This window comes from Eleutherodactylus coqui, chromosome 5 (genome assembly GCF_035609145.1).
Source record: "Eleutherodactylus coqui strain aEleCoq1 chromosome 5, aEleCoq1.hap1, whole genome shotgun sequence".
Lineage (NCBI taxonomy): Eukaryota > Metazoa > Chordata > Amphibia > Anura > Eleutherodactylidae > Eleutherodactylus > Eleutherodactylus coqui.
Window position 1 is genome coordinate 110,016,036 of NC_089841.1, and position 15,627 is coordinate 110,031,662.

The following is a 15,627-nucleotide window of genomic DNA, read 5'->3' on the forward strand; positions in this document are numbered from 1 at the left end:
CTGGTTTTAAAAACACCGCAGAAGTCTCTGGTGCTTGCCCAATGTTTCCCCTGATGCAAAGGGATTAGACAGGTTGGTTGTCAATCTGCTTGACCCTTTGTTTCTCTAGGAGATAAGCGGCCAAGACATGTCTGGCAGCCACCCTGTTGCTACAGACAATGGACATTAATCTCAGGCCTATGACTAGTAGGAAGGATCAGAAATGCCGAGAGAAGGCATTGGTGACCCATGGAGACAAAGCTTATACCATCCTATACTAATAGAGTCCAGTATAAGGTAACGGTGTAGATGTGTAAATGTTCCAGGCATCTGTTTTTTTTTCATTTTTATCATGATGCAGTCCGGATAGTCCATATGCTTTCACACGGGCAGAACATTTCTGCAATATGCAGCACAACACACAGCTTAATCTGCCGCAACAGAATTCTGCTTCAAAACTGGAACGTCTACATGCGGATGTTGATGCTGAATTGTCGGCAGAATTAAGTCATTTTCAATTTTACATTAAAGTCGACACGGAGGCATGCGGATTTTGGCGTTTAATTTTCCATGTCTTGTAGTGTGTAATGCGGAAATATCCTTCTTGTGTAAAAGCAACCTTAAAGTGTAACAAAACTTTTTTAAAACTGACACGTGATAGAGACATGTGAGAAGTAATGACTGGTAAGGGTTCAGGTAGTGAGACCCCCACTGATCACCAAAACAGCTGGGCAGAAGCGTTCACCTGAGCATTGTGCCCACTCCACTGTCTCTGCCACTGCTCGGAGCAGTGTACAAACTCTATAGAAAGTCTATGGAGTCTGCATACCATTCATGATCACAGATAAACAGGACAGTGCTCAGACGAGGGCTTCACCTATTCAGTTTAGCAATCAGTGGAGGTTTCAAAACTTCTGGTATGTCGCTGTCACGTCAGAAGTTTTTAAAAAGTCTAGTTAGACAGTACTTTACATGCCACTTTCATCTCTGCTTTGTTTTCCTCTGGAATAGGTTATGTTTTGTATACAGGCTGATGGATTTGGCTCTCAGTTTGATATATCAGCAATTAGAATTGTTGACTTTAAAGGGAACCTGCTTATAGAAACATAGAAAATCGCCATTTACATGGTCCATCTAGTCTGTCCATATATTATTTCCTTTTTATGTCTCTATAAGGATAGATCCGTGCTTTTCTCAGGAAGCTTGAATTCATTTACTATTGTTTTTTCAACCATATCTGCTGGAAGTCTGTTCCAAGCATCTACTACTCTTTCATATACCTTTTCCAATCCAATTTCCCTGCCACCCGCACACTCCCCAGCTCTTATTTATTTAGGGTGGGATAGTGCATTGTGGATTTTTTGGAATTACTCATCAGAAACACATAAAAATTAACCTTCATTAAGATTTTATTAGTAATTTTTTGAAAATTAAACATGAGTTATGAGTGGGAGATCATTTGTAATAATCTGGTAAATATATGTACATTGATATTACATACATTTATGTTATAAGACTCTAGTCATTCCTAATTTCTCCAATGATATTTACGTATCTCTGTAATACAGTGCCATGCAGAGGCATCCTATAACTGCTTACAATATGTATAGCACATTTCAAACACTATGCAGGACAACTCTCTGACGTCGAAGAGCTGTCCTACATACTGTAACATACATATGCAGGAGAGCCTCCCATATCGGAGAGCTGTTCTGAATAGTTTTAGAAACGTGTCGGACCTCCCCTGACGTTGGAGCTATGCAGGGAAGTCTGAATGTTGGACGAAGTCCGACACTGGAAAGGGGTAAAATATTTCATGACAATACTTCTGATCTTCCAACCAACTAATCTCAGATTGTGCGCCCTTGTTCTAGTGTTTAATTTCATAATAAAAACACTTCCCTCTTCAACCTTATTTATACCTTTTAACATATGTAAAATTTTGTGATCATGTTCCCCCTCTCCCTTCTTTCCTCTTGGCTATACAGATTAAGTTGTTTTAAGTCTTTCCTGATATTTTTTGTTATTGAGACCTTCCACCATATTTCTAGCCCGTCTTTGGATTCGTTCTATTTTATCAGTTTTTTTCTGTAGGTGAGAACTGACCCCAGTATTCCAGATGTAGTCTCACCAGTGCTCTATATCGCAGGATCACAATCTCCCTCTTTCTGCTGGTTATACCTCTAGCTATGCAGCCGAGCATCCTACTTGCTTTCTTTGCTGCCTGACCGTACTGTGGACTCATTTTGAGGCTGTCAGAAATCAGAACCCCTATGTCCTTCTCTTCTGAAGTCCTGGATAACTCATAGCAGCCAATTCAGCTCAAGCTTAAAGGGGTTGTCCCGCGCCGAAACGGGTTTTTTTTTTTTTGTTTTTTTTTAACCCCCCCCCCCCCCCCCCCGTTCGGCGCGAGACAACCCCGATGCAGGGGTTAAAAAAACAAACCGCTCAGCGCTTACCTGAATCCCGGCGGTCCGGCGTCTTCATACTTACCTGCTGAAGATGGCCGCCGGGGTCTGCTCCCTCCGTGGACCGCAGCTCTTCTGTGCGGTCCATTGCCGATTCCAGCCTCCTGATTGGCTGGAATCGGCACGTGACGGGGCGGAGCTACACGGAGCCGGCATTCTGCATGAGCGGCTCCATTGAAGAGAGCAGAAGACCCGGACTGCGCAAGCGCGGCTAATTTGGCCATCGGAGGGCGAAAATTAGTCGGCTCCATGGGAACGAGGACGCTAGCAACGGAGCAGGTAAGTAAAAAACTTTTTATAACTTCTGTATGGCTCATAATTAATGCACAATGTACATTACAAAGTGCATTAATATGGCCATACAGACGTGTATAGACCCACTTGCTGCCGCGGGACAACCCCTTTAAGTTTTGGTGGATATACTTTAGGTGAGGAGGAGTCCAGGGAAAGTCTTTTCATACTCACATGGTCCCCGGTTCCCGCGGTGTCCCCTGGCGGAGTCACCACAATTAACACCATAAGTTAGTTCATGAAGCCTATAGCTGAGGACAGATTCCCTTTTAGCTTCAGATATATTAGACGTATCAGTTATCTTGAGACTTAGGCTCCTTTCACACCTTGTCTTTTGTTTATGTCCAAGGTTTTCATCAGGAAGATTTATGACAGGAACCTCGGATATATACATTTAACGGATGTCCCCCCATTGGTTGGTATTGAAAAATATTGCATACCCCATGGTATGCTTTTTTGCTAGATTTCTCTAGGCACAATGACAAAAAACACCTGGAAACCATGACAAAAGCTACCTGAACGTAGGCCAAAATGGCCTCCACTGGGTGAATGGGGGTCTATGGTTCTGTTTACCATATGTACCAGCAACTTTCCTGGAGCAAACAGTAAGCATTCACAACTCAACATCTGCAGAGTTTACCGTATATTTTCTTCCAATCAGTAACAACTGATAACACAAAGCTGATGATTAATTGGGCTTCTTTAGTGCTGACCATACTGTGTGTGAGTGTTAAAATGAGGCTCTGTGAAGACTAATTTCATGGCTTTGTTCGCAGTGGAGCCATGACTGCTACGGTGGATCTATTGTTTGAAGTGTTGCTAACTGAATCTACCTTTACACGGGGCAATTATTGCCCAAATAATCATAAAAACATTTTCAGCTATAGTAGGCCCGTGTACACACAGCCACCGCGTCGGAGTCCGTGGGTTTTTAGCGCAATTAAAAACCAAGCAACTATCGGCCCATGTAAATGGGCAATCTTTTATTTTTGAACATCTGCCGCTTTGCAGTGAATGGAGGTGGACAGCCGGAAGAGATCTCCAGCACGCTCCATCTCCATACTCTGAACGACTATCACTCGTGTGAAAACAGAGGAGCACAAGTTGTCCTGTGTACAAGTACCTTTATCCAATTGTCCTATAATGGCGTCTATCAGGTTTACATCAGAACTCCAGTCTATAAAATGTAAATGTGAACAGAGCTTTATATACTGCCAAGCACGGATAGCGCCATTCATGATGTGTAAGCTGCCCATGCCACAGGCACTAATGCATCCATAACATCAGAGATACAGACTTTTGATCTGTGCGCTGATAAGTTGGAAGGTTCCTCTCCTCTGAGTCCGCAGGATTCGGCATCCATGGTTTCCAAAAATAATTTAAAATTTTTGATTCATCTGACCACGGAACAGTTCTCCATTTTGCCTCAGTCCATTTTAAATGCGTTGGTGTATCTGGGTGGTGTTGATACATGGCTTCTTCTTCACATGATGCAGCTTTAACTTACATTTGTAGATTGCACGGTGAACTGTGTTCACACACAGTGATTTCTGGAAGTATTCCTGAGTCCATGCAGTGATCTGCATTACAGAATCATGTCTGGTTTTATTGTCCTGCTGATGGCGGTCACTCCACTTGTTATCGCTTTGACTTTTGCATTAACCACTTAAACACATTTAAGTGTTTATACATGCACAGATGATTTTGAGTTGGTCGGTGTGGGCCATGTCTGGATGATGGCACAGTTTATATAGTTGAAGTCTATATGAAGTACAGTAGATGGTACGGACTAGTTATAAGATATGGTTGCAGATTTGTCCCCAACATGTCTGATTAGGCAGTTCAGAGCAGATATGATATGTGTTCATAATGTAGTACAACTATATAGCCTGCATAGGAGCGCTATGGTGTATACTGTATCTGCTATGAATTTTGTGACTGTAGTTGACTGTTTTGACAGTAGCATGTAACATTTGATGAATGCAGGGAAGGGCCGGGCACCACAGGCAAATGCTGAACTCCCTGAGAGAACGCACCCTAAACACGTGAATCCAGCAACACTGAACTGCAGTGCAAGACAGTACTATCTGAAAACCGGCTTTCTGATCTGATAGAAATAGTGTCACTTAAGCTGGACGCATAAGGTCTGATTTTTCTGTCCAAAGTAAGGATTGAGCCTATATATTTATGTGTAGACAACTGCTAATTAATGGGCTGCTAGGGCTACCTGGTGGCTTTTGCCTACGACCAAAATTGCTGTGTAGACTTGTGACCTTGCACTCGTGACAAGGTCATTGGGGTATGGTGTAAGTTGTCGATCACAGGTCGCAAAAATCAAACCTCGTTAGACTAAAGAAAAAGATAACAAAAGCCATATCGGGAACTCAAACAGATAGAATGGAATAGTCAGAAGGGACCTCCAGGGTCATCTGATCCAACCCCCTGCTCAGTGCAGGATTCACTAAGTCATCCCAGAAAGATGTCTGTCCAGCCTTTGTTTGAAGACTTCCATTGAAGGAGAATTTCCCACCTCCCGTGGTAACCTGTTCCACTCATTGATCACCCTCACTGTCTAATATTTAATCTGTGTCTCCTCCCTTTCAGTTTCATCCTATTGCTTCTAGTCTTTCCTTGCACAAATGAGAATAGGGCAGATCCTTCTGCACTGTGACAGCCCTTCAGATATTTGTAGATGGCTATTAAGTCTCCTCTCAGCCTTCTTTTTTGCAGGCTAAACATTCCCAGATCCTTTAACCGTTCCTCATAGAACATAATTTGCAGACCGCTCACCATCTTGGTAACTCTTGTCTGAAGTTGAGCCAGTTTGTCTATGTCTTTTTTGTATTGGGGTGCCCAGAACTGGACACAGTATTCCAGATGAGGTCTGACTAAGGAAGAATAGAGGGGGATAATTACCTCACGTGATCTAGACTCTATGCTTCTCTTAATACATAGCAGAATTGTGTTTGCCTTTTTGGCTGCTGCATCACACTGTTGACTCATGTTGATTCTGTGATCTATTAGTATACCCAAGTCTTTTTCACATGTGCTGCTGCTTAGCCCAATTCCTCTCATTCTGTATGTGCTTTCTTCATTTTTCTTGCACAGATGTAGAACTTTGCATTTCTCCCTGTTAAATACCATTCTGTTAGTCGCTGCTCACTGTTCAAGCTTGTCTTGATGGTTTTGAATCCTCTCTCTTCTCTAGTGTTAGCTATCCCTCCTAACTTTGAGTCATCGGCAAATTTGATCCGTTTCCCCTCAAATCGCTTATTTAGATCATTCCTAAAAATGTTGAACAACATTGGGTCCAGGACAGAGCCTTGTGGTACCCCATTTGAGACTTTCTTCCAGTTGGATGTACAGCCAGTTGTGAATGCACCTAAGGCCTCCCTCACACAGATGTTTTTTTCAGCAACAGAGGCTGTCTATCAGAGGCTCCCATTTGAGTGGAGTTTCTTCTATTTTTGGTCGCTTAGCGCCGCTCATAAATGATGAGGATGCTGCGGCCTATGCTGTGGGAAACCAACGCAAATTAAATCATGGCACTTTCAGCAACGCCTGTGTGAGGGAGGCCTAACAGTTGCATTAGCTATATTTTTCCTGCTTGTTGACTGTTTCTATGCAGGCATTTTTTTTTCCCACACTACAGAGAAATAATAAGAATCATTGGTTGAATCCCTCCTGGTACATAAGATATTAGCAAAAATTACTTACATTCCTCAAGTGGTAGAAACTAGCACTCTTCTGATATTAATTGCTTTAATAAAAGTGGTCACTTCGGACCCTCCGGATATCCACCAGGTAGACCCTGTAGCGGCATAGTGAAACAAAAACGGAGAGCAAACTTTACATGGAGGTTATGGAGTGTTCAGACCTGGGAAGTCATCAGGAAGGAGATTGAATGGGAATGGTGGGGTCACAATCCTTCTAAAGTAAATGGGGCTCCTGCTTTGAATGTTCTTGTTCTACTTCTTTGAGAAAGGTCCTCTCTCCATTTATTACGCACTTTTTCTTTTACTGAACTTTGGCGGTCTAATTCTCACATTATGAGCGTGCGCACAAGTAGTCTATGGGATCCATGCAGGGTGCGGCTTCAGAGCAAACAGCCGAACAGAGGGGAAGGTAAGTAAAAGTGTCACATCCCTGGACTCGGAGCCTCAACTCCTATTAACCCATAACTTTAGTCACTGACAGATTCCTTTTAAATAAATAAATGTTGCACATACTACTGGGGTGTATAGAGCAGGCTACTTGCCACACGTGATGGGCTCATAGGTATGCCATTGCATGCCCCATTGATGAGACCACCATGTCATCAGATCACATTTTTCTTCCACCCTACCACTAGCTGCCTGTAGTGTGTTACATTTAGCAGACTTGCGTGGTATTCTGCTCCATTATGTCATTAGTTAGGGCCCAGTTTAGAACCTATAATTAGGCTATTTTGGAAGGAAGAAACCCACATATAGTGCATTTCACATAGCATGAGCCACATCAATTGGACATTTGGAAAATATATATGTGCATAAGTCACTGTGGTAGAAAAACATTAATTAAATTGCCTTGTATTTTCACAAGACCGGTCAGTGATCACAACGAACATGAGTGCCTATAACTAGGAGCATTTCTAACAAGCACCACCCCTGTATAGTTCTATTATAGAACCAGTTAGACTATATTGGGAGCAAGGTTACCGACCTTATTGCACCTACTGTATATCTAGTAACATAGTTTGTAAGCATGAAAGAAAAAATACAATATGTCCATCCAGTTCAGCCTATTATTCTGCAGCATTGATCCCCGTCGAAGGCAAAAAACCTCCTGAGGTAGAAACCAATTTTCCTTTTATAGGCGGGAAATTCTGTTCCCAAAATATCCCTGATCAATGGCCTTCTCCGGTAATCTTGTGATTTTATTATTATTGTTAGCCATTTAGTCATTCACCACCCTAGGCAACCCTAAGGCTGGGTTCACACAGGGCGGATTTGTTGCAGTTTTGCTGCGGTTTTGCCGCAGAAGAACTGCTTCTGCGGCAAAACCGCTTTAAAGGTTATTTTTGTCTAGCGTATTTTCTTGCGTATTTTCCGTGTGGAAAATCCACAAGCGTTTTTTTCCGCAGCGCTTTTTTACTCTTGCAGCGTATTTTGGTACGCATTTTGCTGCGTTCATAGAGGTCTATGGACAAAAAAGCGCTGCGGAAAAGTCATAAGAATTGACATGCTGCGTCTTGAAAAACAGCACCGCAGCTGCATTTCCGCACTGCGGCAGTGCGGAAAAAAATCCATCCTGTGAGAACAGCTTTTTGCCCAAACACATTTGCACTGCATTGCACTGCAAATGCAGCGGTTTTGCTGCAGTGCGGATATGCAACGGCAAACCTCAGCAGACCCGCAGCAAATCCGCCCCGTGTGAACCCAGGCTAAAGGCGAGCTCGCTCCATGTTTTTCAATTTTGCACTCCATCTTTCAGTTGTGTAATATCCATGCCAGTATCAGCTCTGACAGTATCAGCCATCATGTCCTTTGGCGGTCAGGTCTTCTTTCGCCACTGATCTCTCCAAGCATTATAGATTTTTCTAGCGACTCTGCTCGCATTACATGGCCAAAATCCATGAGTCTGAGTCCGGTCATCTTGCCCTCCAGTGATATATCGGGTCTTATACAATTCTCTGTTTGTTACTCTCACCATCCAGGGCATACACAGTGGCTTTCACCAGCATGCAGCTCAAACGCATCAATCCTCCTTCTATCGGCTTTTTTCGCAGTCCAGCTTTCACATCCATACATGGCTATGGGGAAAACAGTGGTTTGCACTATCCTGTGTTTAGTTGCTATACTGATATCTCAACTTTTCTAGATTGTCCTTGTTTAGCATCGCGCGTTGCCCCAGTGCTATCCTATGTTTTATCTCTGGCATAGATTCTCTAGCCTGGTCAATTTTGTTTAGCCAAGGGAGATTAAATCTCATACGCATTCTATGGCCTCGTTGTCGGTTTCGGGGTTTTTTTTGTTGCTTTTTTGTTTTTGTTTTGTTTTTAAATTTGAATTTGGCCATTTTTTGCAGTTGTCATACTTTTAGGGATAATGCCTACGGACGGATTTCTGCCATGTTTCACGTGGCGGAAATCCGCAGCGTTATGCCGCAGCTATTAGTTTCTATTGAACCTAACAGCTCAATGTTCATGCTGCAGAATTGTACCGCGGAATTCCGCAGCATGAAAGAAACCGCGGCCTACTCTAATTGTAGTCAATGAAAGCCAGCCATCACACTATACTTCCGCTGTAGAGGGATGTAGCACAGCAGAAGTATTGCGTGATTACGCGTCCCCACCCACCGCATCATCACGCACTGCTGGCACGTCACGCGCTGTACTACGCATGCGTGCTGGCTTGCCAGGCGGGACTCTCACAGGGATCCGGATAGGTAAGTATGGGGTCCCTGGGAGGCGCCCCGATGGACTCCGCTGCGATATTCTATTCGCGGAGTCCGTCACGACCGTGGGCATGAGGCCTTAGTCTTGTTTACATTCGGGTACAGGCCCATTTTTTCACTTTCAGTTTTAATCTTACATATCAGCTGCTCCAGACCTGCTTCTGTTTCTGCAAGCAGAGTTGTGTCATCTGCATAACGGAGACTGTTGATGTTTCTTCCACCTATTTTCACCCCGATTTCCAATTCATCTAAGTTAAATAAGACGGGTGAGAGGATGCTGCCCTGTTGGACGCCTTTGCCGATCCTAAACCAATCTGTGTCCCCATACTCTGTTTCCACTGTGGCTTCTTGATTGGTATAAAGTGATTTTATCAGCTTGACTAGATGTGCCGATACACCCAGCTCTTGTAGGGCCTTCAATAGCTTGTCATGGTCGATGCACTTAAAGGCCTTTATGTAGTCGATGAAGCACATGTAGATATTCTTTTGGTATTCTCAAGCTTTTTTCATGGTCCATCGCAGGTTTGCAATACGGTCGCGGGTGCCGCGTCCTCGCCAGAATCCTGCCTGCACATCAGGGAGTGCCGCTTCAACTACTGATCTCAGTCTTTCCTATAAAATTTTAAGAAGGATCTTGCTTGCATGCAGAGTGAGGACTATTGTCAAGTAAATGGAGCAATTCTGGGAGTCGCCTTTCTTTGGTAGAGGGATGAAGACAGATCTGTTCCAGTCCTGTGGCCATTATGTGGATGCCCATACTGCGTGGCACAGTGCTGTGATAGTTTTCACTGGTACTGGCAGCAATAGCTCTGCTGGTATGTTATCTATGCCTCGTGCTTTATTTTTGACTAGTTGTTTCATTGCTATAACGACTTCTGACTCCTCCATAAAGGGAGCTCCAAGTCAACAGGCTCCACCTCATGCAGTGATCCAGGTATGTGCTTGCAGGCATATCGTTCCTTTGAGTATTCCCTCCACCTATCGTTGATAGTCTGTTGGTCATTCAGTTCCTTCCCATTTTTGCCATTGATTGTGTTGTTGCGTGCCATGAAAGGTTTTCGGGCCATCTGACCTGTGAGAATATGGCCTTTCATGGCTTCTGCTTCAAGTTGTTTCCAACGCTCATTCCAGTCCATTTCCTTGTCCTTGTGATTATAACTTGAAATATTATTATGCTCAAGAAAGGCGTCCATGCCCCTCTCAAGCACTTTTGTTAAATTCACCTTTATCATATCCTTAGGCAGAGAGTTCCATAGTCTCACTGCTCTTACAGTAAAGAACCCCCTATGTTGGTGCAGGAACCTTCTTTTCTCTAGACGTAGGATGTCCCCTTGTTACAGTCCAAAGTAGATCACCTCATTTCACTAAGACTTATTTCTGTTCTGCTACAATTCAGTGAGGAATTGATTTTAGACTAGTTTTCCATGTGTGTATTATGCACCCGTATTGCAGATGAGCGTCCCAGCCTGACCGCATGTCTACTGACCCCAACTCGTAGCTCTAACTGTGATGCCATGAGATCAGATCAGTATTACGCTTGTGTGAAACCGACCCTAATGTGCTTAACTCCTTGATGTTGTTCAGCACTTTGCATAGAAGTGTATTTATGAACCACTGGTCCAAGTGTACCAATCTTATAAGTCTCCCGCACAGTACCATGGTGGCGCTCACGTGCCATTGCTTTCAGTGTAGTTCATGCATTATTTAAATGGTCTGTAGTGTGTCTATCTCTCTCCCTCTTCACATAATTGCTTTAGCAATCCTGTGATTACTGACATCTTTAGAGACCAGATAATACTACGTATTGCTGCCACATAATCAATATGGATTTCAACAAAGGGCATAGATGACCACTAAAGTGTGTATACTTTTTTTTCTTTGGACCATCGTGTGTGTGTGTGTGTGTATATATATATATATAATATAATCTTCCCCACTTAGGCCGGCTTCCCACGGCTGTGACTGGCTCCACCGCGGAATTCCGTGGCGGAGCCTGTCACGGCGCCCCCCAGAGACCCCAATACTTACCTCATATGACGCAGCTGGCAGTGGGCGGGGAAGCGGTTTCACGCTATTTTCCGCTGTGCTATAGCGGAAGATAGCGTGACGGACGGCTTCCATTGACTGCTCTATTTGCCGCGGGTGAGGTCGGGTGATTTCACGGTGCGGAATTCCGCGATGGAATTCTGCACCGTGAGCATTGAGCTACTAGGTTCAATAGAACCTAATAGCTGCGGGCAACGCGGCAGATTTTCGCCGCGTATTACGCGGCGGAAATCCGTCCGTGGGAAGGAGCCCTTACACTTCTGTTCCTGCCCCTTGTGTTACGTATCCATTCTGCTGAGTTTTGACTCAGAATGTGTCTTGCGTAACGTGATGTGGAAGGGTTAGATGTGTTATTTTCTAGGGTGGGGACAGTTCTTGGACATATTTTCAGCTCTACCTTTCCCAGGTGTGGTTCAACATCTTCAAATCAACAAAATGGTAAATAATTTTGTAAGCCTTTAGAGGAGTCTGCGCAGTTTTGCCAGCTAACACTAGCAGGGGAGAGATGAAGCGGCCCGCGAGGATGCTGTTAGCAGTGTGAAAGCAAAATTTGCTCCTGACTTGCGGCTCCTGCAAGTGTCCCGGAGATAGTTCCTGTCTCTGAAGTGTGCCTGGCTCTTTGTTCTACAGCTCCCCCCTCTGCTCTGACTGGATACAGGTATGGCAGAGCACTTATTGCATGATCAGTAATACAGACCTACAGGCACTTCGCATGCAGCTGTCTGGTGCCTCATGGATGCATGGGTTTCTCCCCAGAAAGCACTGTTTCTCCACAATTCTGCTTGCATCTACCAGAGTCCTCCAACAGCCCTCCAGCTCAGCCGTTCTGCACTGCACGCATGTCCCACATTATTATAGGAGGTATATATTGTACATCGGATTGCTCTACAAGACTCCTTTCCAGAATCCTCCGTGCAGACTCTTAGACAGCTGCTACTTAGACATTTGAGATCTTATATTTGATGAATGTATACCGGTAGATGTGCACTAAAAGTCCCCACCTTCTAGTCCATATTTAAAGGGGTTGTCTCACGCCGAAACGTTTTTTTGTTTTTTTTTCAATAGGCCCCCCGTTCGGCGCGAGACAAACCCAAAGGATGGGTTAAAAAAATATATATATATATATTACTTACCCGAATCCCCGCTCTGCGACGACTTTTTTCTTCCTTCTCCAAGATGGCCACCGGGATCTTCACCCACGATGCACCGCGGGTCTTCTCCCATGGTGCACCGTGGGCTCTGTGCGGTCCATTGCCGATTCCAGCCTCCTGATTGGCTGGAATCAGCACACGTGACGGGGCGGAGCTACGATGACGACGCGGGACCAGCTCTCCGGCACGAGCGGCCCCATTCACAAGGCAGAAGACCGGACTGCGCAAGCACGTCTAAAAACGCCAGAAGACAGCGAATTTAGACGGATCCATGGCGACAGGGACGCTAGCAACGGAGCAGTTAAGTGAATAACTTCTGTATGGCTCATATTTAATGCACAATGTACATTACAAAGTGCATTAATATGGCCATACAGAAGTATATAACCCCACTTGCTGCCGCGAGACAACCCCTTTAAGGGTGCTTCTACACGGGCATATAAACTGATGGCCAAAATAAGCAGGTGTTTTAACAATCAGGATCTGCACTGCGGCCCCCATGTGCTGCCCGTGTTAATCCACAGAAAGCACACAGTCCCATTATAGCCTATGAGGCTATACACATCCTTGTTCTCGGGCACAGCTCACAGTTAGGCCATCTCACACAGGCGTTGGGTTAAACGCAGCATTTTCGAACTGCATTTTTAATGCATCCCATTATTGCAAGGGGCGATAAGGTGCGTTAAAAATCGCTGAAACGCACTAAAATAGAGCAGACGGCATTACACTACCATTTGTGATTAACTGTAGATGACTTATCAGTAATATGCATTCCATGTCACCCCGTTACACATTAGCAGTCACGTCCGGTGCCAGCTGTCATAGTCCTCTGCTTAACATCTCTGCATTTCCCACCATTCTCTACGCTAATATCGTGTCTATTGCTCACCCACCACCTGTTGCTTTCTTGAGGTCTGTTCTGTAATAAGAGACCTGGAACTACTTGTGAAGTTACTTTGAAGCACAAGAATGTATGAAAACTGTAGGCCTGCATGAGCAAAGCATCATTGGTCCAGCCTCCACGTGTTCAGGAGTGGACCCTAAGGCCTCTTTTACATGGGCGACAGCAATATCACCACTACAAAATTGCTGCGATATTGCAGCTTTGTACACGCGATTTTGTAGCGTCAGTGATGCTTTTTTTTCGTGAAAAATCCCGCATTGCTGCCCACGATTTTGTTGCTCGATATAATTGCACAATTTAATTGCGAGAAAGTCAATAGGAGTTTCTAAGCCCGCTTCCACACAGGTGACAAAATCGTGCCATTTTCTCACGATGCCACAGCGCTACAAATCGCATTTATGTGAAGCCCATGCTTTCCAATGGGTTATTTCACATTAGCGATGCTTTGTAGGCTGCTACATTGCGAGCATAGAAAATCATGGCATGCTCTATACAGCTGCGATTTGCAATGTTTTGTAGCCCATGTTTCCCTATGCAGCCTTCCTTTGTGTTGTATCACACAAAATTGCGTTTTTTCTGCAGTACGATGCTACTTTTACTGTTTGTCCCTAAAATAAGCCCTGGCTGCATAAAAAACCAAACAACAATACATCACCTAACAGGCGCTGTCTGCTCCGCCACACTTCTTCCCCCGAAGTTCCTGCACACTAGTCTGTAGTCTTCAGTCAGCTCTTTTTGGTTAAGGGGTTAAAAAACCCACCTCCAGGAAGTGCTGGCTCTGATTGGCTGAGCCATGGGGCTCGAGAACCAATCATTGCAGCGCTCGATGAACCAATCGCAGCTATCGCATTGAATGGCAGTGATTGGTTCATCAAGCGCTGCAGTGATTGGCTGAGCCAGCGGCGCTGGAGAACCAATCACAGCCAGCATTTCTTAGTGGCGGGATTTTTGAACCCCCTCTAACTAGGAATCTGTGGCTGAAGACTACAGACAAGTACGCTGGAGCTTCAGGAAGAGAAGTGCGGTGGAGTGGACAGCGCCTGTTATGTAATGTATTGTGTGTTTTTTTTGTTAAAATGCAGCCAGGGCTTATTTTCGTTGTAGGGCTTATATTTCAAATCCACCCCTTGCCCCCCCCTACCAGAATCCCGGCAAACATTGTGATCTCCTGTCGCAGCTGTGATAGTTGTGGCAAGGATGAAGGGAACCCTTGCAGTGATGCAAGGCTCTCGCATCCAGGGGGTTCCACATGTTTTCAGTGAGATCGGCGGCAGCAGTACCAGCCCCTGCTTGGTCTCCAAGCAATCAGAGAGATATCTGCCTATAAATCCGCAATGTATTCACAATTGAATTGTGGATCACTTGCTTATATAGAGATCAGTGGAGGCCTTCCGTGCTGAATCTGTGTTAAAATGGAGCTTGCTGCGATTTCTTTTCTGCATATGGAATCCGCAAGTTAAAGGGGTTGTCCCGCGGCAGCAAGTGGGGTTCAGCACTTCTGTATGGCCATATTAATGCACTTTGTAATGTACATCGTGCATTAAATATGAGCCATACAGAAGTTATTCACTTACCTGCTCCGTTGCTAGCGTCCCCGTCGCCATGGTGCCGTCTAACTTCAGCGTTTAATCGCCTGATTAGACGCGCTTGCGCAGATGGGTCTTTTCCCCTCGGCTCGGCAGCAGCGGCGTTCTGGCTCCACCCCCTTCTACGCGTCATCACGTAGCTCCGCCCCCGTCACATGTGCCGATTCCAGCCTTCTGATTGGCTGGAATTGGCACATGTGACGGGGCGGAGCTACGCGATGACACCTAGAAGGGGCGGAGCCAGAACACCGCTGCTGCCGAGCCGAAGGGAAAAGACCCATCTGCGCAAGCGCGTCTAATCGGGCGATTAGACGCTGAAGTTAGACGGCACCATGGCGACGGGGACGCTAGCAACGGAGCAGGTAAGTGAATAACTTCTGTATGGCTCATATTTAATGCACGATGTACATTACAAAGTGCATTAATATGGCCATACAGAAGTGTATAACCCCACTTGCTATCGCGGGACAACCCCTTTAAGTCTGCATGTGTGTGTGGAGCTGCGCGGATCTCCTGCGCTAAACACTGTACAACGCTCCCATTCATTTCAATGGGGCTGCTCACACAAGGCTGAAAATGCAGCGTCTTAAATGCTTTCAGCCCTACGTCGCCCACTGAAATGAATGGGCAGCAGTTTCAGCAGCGTTAACTGCACACAGATTTTCGGGGGGAGGGCTTGCAATATAAGCCCTACCCCAAAAAATCAGTCCTAGCTACACTGGATGGGGGAAAAAAAATCAATGCTCACCTAGCAGCTGCCGTCCGGG

The 15,627-nt window shown here is 45.1% G+C and overlaps 1 protein-coding gene across 6 annotated transcripts in view; it reads left to right on the forward strand.

Moving 5' to 3' along the window:
- CAST (calpastatin) overlaps positions 1-15,627 on the forward strand; it is a 148,849-nt gene that overhangs the window by 67,523 nt on the left and 65,699 nt on the right. The window contains exon 1 of one of the 6 annotated variants that reach the window (XM_066603016.1): positions 3,134-3,153. The exons of the other annotated variants lie outside the window; for them this stretch is intronic. The gene's annotated coding sequence lies outside the window, so the exon portion shown is untranslated. Of the gene's footprint in view, positions 1-3,133; positions 3,154-15,627 lie in introns of those variants that run through there. 6 annotated transcript variants of the gene reach the window in all.